Source organism: Myodes glareolus, chromosome 2, assembly GCF_982192425.1.
Source record: "Myodes glareolus chromosome 2, mMyoGla1.1, whole genome shotgun sequence".
NCBI lineage: Eukaryota > Metazoa > Chordata > Mammalia > Rodentia > Cricetidae > Myodes > Myodes glareolus.
In genome coordinates this window covers 22721299-22727150 of record NC_142027.1, presented here as the reverse complement: position 1 = coordinate 22727150, position 5852 = coordinate 22721299, and positions in this window count along the sequence as shown.

Genomic DNA, 5852 nt, shown 5'->3' with positions numbered 1-5852 from the left:
AAGGTGTTTATCAGCTGTAGGAGTTCTTTGGTAGAGTTTTGGGGGTCACTCATGTATAGTATCATATCGTCTGCAAATAACGAGAGTTTAACTTCTTCCTTTCCAATTCGAATCCCCTTGATCCCCTTATGTTGTCGTATTGCTATTGCTAGAACCTCTAGCACTATATTGAAGAGGTATGGGGAGAGTGGACAGCCTTGTCTTGTTCCTGATTTCAATGGAATGGCTTTGAGTTTCTCTCCGTTCAGTTTAATGTTAGCTGTCGGCTTGCTGTAAATAGCTTTTATTATATTTAGGTATGATCCTTGTATCCCCAATCTCTCCAACACATTTATCATAAAGGGATGTTGGATTTTGTCAAATGCTTTTTCAGCATCTAATGAAATGATCATATGGTTTTTTTCTTTAGTTTATTTATATGATGGATTACATTGATGGATTTGCATATGTTGAACCAGCCCTGCATCTCTGGAATGAAGCCTACTTGATCATAATGGATAATTTTTCTAATGTGTTCTTGGAATCGGTTTGCCAGGATTTTGTTGAGAATTTTTGGGTCGATGTTCATGAGTGAGATTGGCCTGTAATTCTCTTTCTTGGTTGTGTCTTTATGTGGCTTTGGTATCAGGGTAACTGTAGCTTCATAAAAGGAGTTTGGCAATGACTCTTCGGTTTCTATATTGTGGAATACCTTAAGGAGTACAGGTATCAGGTCTTCTTGAAAGTTCTTGTGTTTTCTTCATTGCCTCCATTTCAGTTTTCAATTCTTGAACTGTTTCCTTTACTTGTTTGATTGCTTTTTCTTGGTTTCTCAGGGTATCATTCACGGATTTACTTATTTCTTCAAACTTTTTGTTATATTTCTCATCTATTTCTATACTCATTTCTTCAAACTTTTTGTTATATTTCTCAACCAATTCTTTAAGGGAGTTATTCATATCCTGTTTAAGGGATTCTATTGCTTTCATAATGGCACTTTTTTCCACTTCTTCTGGGTTAAGGTGTTCAAGTCCTTCTATTGTAGTGTCCTTGGGATCTGATGTTTTCATGTTGTTTTTCAGATTGTTGGATGAGGTCTTGCCTTGGCGTCTGCCCATCTCTTACTTCAAATGCTCTCTATTGGAACTTCTGGTACCGGGTCAGGTTCCCTTCTTGGGCAGGGACTTCACTGACAGAATGCCCACCTTTCCTCAGGCAGGCTATTGAAGCACAGGCACTCCCTCTTTCCGGGATGCCCTTACAATGCAGGCTCAGCTTGCAAGGCAGGTGAGTTGGGGAAATTTTATGGCCCCAGGGGGAAGGGAGAAATATAGGAATTCGTACCTGGATGGGAGCTGGGATGGCAGGCGGGAGGGGGGAGCCAGCACTGCAGGGTGACCTGGGCGTCTATGGGGTCGGGGAATGCCCGAGCTCCTCCTCACCGGGACCCTGCCACGGGCCCGAAGCAAACTCACCCCTCCGATGGCCCTCTGCTAGAATTCAGGGCCGCTGCTGGTCAGGAATGTTGCTGAACTGGCACCTCCGTTTATAATTTTTATTCAGTAAGATTTTGAAAGCATGTATAAACCTTTAGGTGTGAAACAAGAAAGCCACTCAAGTCAGGAGGGAAAGTCAACTTCTTCCCAATGTCCTTGTTAAACACTGTTCTTATATCATATAACATGTAATTTTGAAAAGCCATTAATCTATTAACATAGATTAATGAAAAAATGTTCAAATCCTGAAATATAATTTAGTTTTTTCGTCTGGTCATAACTTCCTTTCTGATGACCTTTAATTCTATTTCTAAACTCACATATATTTGAATTGTCAAATTTTCTTGTGTGATAGAAAAGTAAAAGAGAAAAGGAAAAAGTACAATAAGGCAATGAAGAAGAATTTATTCCCATGTACTCCATCCCTCTACAGGTAATCCTGGTGAATTAACACTCTTATTAGACTTTGGAAAATATGGAGACCTACAAACTCAGTGTAGAACTCCAGCCAGAAATTTATTTAAAATGGGTATAAAGCATGGTAATTGAGTATTCTGGAATGGATATTTGATGGTTTCTCTTTCATTTTTTGAGCTACTAATACCCGATGTAACTATACTTGGAGTCAGGCATCTGGGGAAGTAGTTAAGGTTAACAGGAGCAAATATGGGCAAGTCTCTGATCACATAGGATCCAAAGTATTGTTACAAGAAGAAACACCACAAGACTCACTCTTCCTTTCTTATGAAGTTATGAAATAAAAAAAAAAAACAGCAAAATCATAGCCGACTAGAAGTCGAAAGGAAAGCCAACAGTAGAAATTGAATTGTCCAGAACCTTAACCCTGGAAATATGGAAAGTTAAACTTCTATCATGCATGCTGCTTGGGATGTAGTACTGTGTTACAACAGCCCAAGCAGACATGAAGAAACAACGGGCTGCATCAATTTAAGTACAATACTAACATAAACCGTAGCTATGACGGAGATTGTAGAGTCCACAACACCTAAAAACTTTACCAACACCTTTTATATTTTATTTAAATGGTTCAACTTGCAAATTGCACTCTTCTGCATTAATGCAGAATCAAACTATTTGGGCCCACATTGTGATCTTCTTTTACTTGGAAGAATTTTTAAAAGCAACAAAAATAACATTATAAATCATTTTACAACTTGTACTAGAAAAATTATCTTCAAAATTTGTGCCACAAATGAGTGATTTATCCAGGTGTGAAAACATTATAACATTACAATGTATTTTTACATGAAGGCCTTCCTCTTTCATCAGACAGTCCGTTTCATTTAGATAGTCGCTAAGCACACACACTTTATAAGTGGCAAAAAAACGAGCAGTAAAGCAAATAATACAAACATGAGATCGATTGCAAATCACAGTACATTTGATAGGAAAACAATAAAGTACAATGGATGGAGAACATGCTATAAAGAGATTTTCGGGAATATAGAGATGATATGTTTTTTGTTGTTTTGTTTTGTTTTTTACCACCTAGAGACTGTTGCAAACCCTGGGTTTGGAAATGAGGTGGAAGATACAGTTGCTTAGGGAGGCAATCACCTCATCAAACATACACCAACAGAATGCTGTCATGGGGCTCGGAAAGATGGCTCAAAGTGCAAGAGCACTTGCTTTGCAAGCAGGAGTTTATACCTTCAGCATCCAAACCAAACAAATGGATGCATAGTCCTGTAACCCAAGCTCAAAGTGAGGAGCATTATTGGTGCTTGTGAGTCAGTCAGTTAGATAAGCAAATGGGGAGCTAGGATTCAGTGAAAGACCCTATCTTCAGGAAATAAGACAGAAAAAAAAAACAGAGCAAGACACCCAGCATCCTTTTCTGGATTTTGCAGAAGCATTTACAGATAGGCACGCCCACATATTTGTGTACATACACATATACATACATATAAATAAATATGCAAATACATGAATATATTAGTTAAGTAAATAAATCTGTTATGGGGCTGGAGGGATGGCTCTGTGGTTAAGAACACTTGCTGCTCTTGCAAAGGACCTGAATTCAGTTCCCAGCAACCAGATCTGAAAACTCACAACCACCAATAACTCCAACTGACAGAGATCTGATAGCCTCTTCTGGACTCCTTGGACACCCTGACACATGTATTTGTACACATGTAAACAAACACACAAACATTAAAAAACAAATACTTAAACATGCCTATTATACAGAAAACATTCATACATCCTTTGAGCAAAGTTGAAGCCTTAGCTACAGGATGAAGTGATCAGTAATTCATAGTTTGACTTTTAATAAACACAGGGAATCCTTAACATTACAATACTGTGTGCTTGCTACTGTTCCCTAAATTCACATTTGAAATTTAATTTTCAAGCAACAGTGTTTGAAGATGGGCATCACTGGAGCTGCTCATATTATCACAGTCCTGCCCTAGGGTATATGTTAATGGGTCTATACAAACGTGTGGGAGGCCATTTTCTTCCTACCGTCTTACATCATGTAAGTGTACAAAATTCATCCTCTCTTACTCTTCGACCATGTGCGAACGAAGCCAGAGGTTGCCTGCAGATGCCAACACCGTCATCTGAGACTTTTCTGCCGCAAGAACTGCTAGAAACAAATTCCTATTTTACTGAATTGTGCAGTCTCAGGGTTTCGTTAGATTCATTTGTTATGAAGAGAAGATTCTTTAATGGGAGATACTGGCTAAACTCTTTTATGTAACGTAGGTTTCCAAAATAATTAAAACGTTTCTAGATTAGATTTAAGTTATCATAATGATAGCTTTTGCTTTATATTTAAATTTATTTTAGTTTATAAGAAAACTCATTTTGAAATATTTAAAAAATAATTTTCTTCTTGTGTTTACTTATGTTCTCTTAGAGGTTGTTAAAATACTGTTTAATGTGATATAGAATATTCAACATTGAGAATTATTACAAGTTGACATCCTGGTAAAATATAGAAATGAACATATCAAAACATCATAGGATATTCTATTAATATGCACAACAATTAGACTTTGTGTGTGATGAAATTAATTTTAAGAAATGTCTTATGAAGCAAAGAGAGATATTAAATGTCTAAAAGTCTGAAAATTTAAAATAAATAGGAAATCTTCCAAAAGAAGTACTGTCTAGATGTTTAAAAATAGGAAACGGTGAAAGAGAGGGTTTTGTTTAAAACTGGCACTTATTTTTTAGTTATAATTTTTGATCAAGCCAATATGATGAGCAGTGAGATTATTCAGGCTTTGTTCACACTGCAGCCTGGGAAATGAATTTCTCCACTGTCTAATTTCCTAATAAAAATTCAATGACTGCTCAAAACCAGGAGATGCAAAAGAATATTTTATACTGACTTTGAGCCAAAGCAACTGCAGAAAATGAAATGGAATTTATGAAAATAATAAACCAAGAAAAGAAAAATAAGAACTCTGCTTTCCTATGCTTACTGAATTTTGACCTTATGGCTAAGGCGTACCTCTCACAGGACAAGAATGATACCAGATAAACACAATGGGACTCAAACTTCGATATTTCCCTCTGGAAAAATGCTAGAAAGGATTGTATTTAATTATACATCAGAGTTATTTGAAGAAAAGAAATACAGATGTTAGATATTATGTTTCACATTGTTACATACTTAACAACCAATCTTTAAAATCAGTTTGGAGCAAACTTATTGGAAAACACAGGTTTTTATTAACAAAAATAAGAAGCTTCAATTATATTGAGAAAATAAATATATTTTGTTACTAAGGGTGAAACAAAGGAATGGAAGAAACAACAAATGGCCACTGGTGGTCAACAAAAGTAAGTACTAATATAAAATGTGATGTCCGGAATCTATCATGGTACAAATAATCAGTCAATCATAATAACACCTTCGAGGTACAAATAGCAAACTAATTACAGAGAATAATAGAACTTTTTCTATTTCATGACAAATAATTTCATTATTTATACTAAAACGCCCAAACATGCAAATTTGTTAAAATAGTATCAGTATTTGAGCTCCATATGTTATGTAACTCATGTCCCTCTTTGTGTTGGGTCTCAGGGTCAATAACAAACACTGGCCAGAAAACAAGACACAGGAAAACTGCCTACATCACAGGCCAGGAAGCAAAAAGACAGCAAGAAGACAAGGGATTCCTGTGTTCCTCTCAAAATGCAACCCTCCGTGGACTAAGGGGCTCCCACTTCATAAAAAAGTGAAAGAAGAAAGGGTAATTAGTGAACATAAAAATATCTACAAAAGTCTGCTTCTGTACTAGTTAATGGACTTACATAGTTGTTTACTTCACAAATATTCTAGAAGATTCTGATCATCCATCACTTACTGTCTCAGGCTCTCCATCCTCAAAAGAAGAC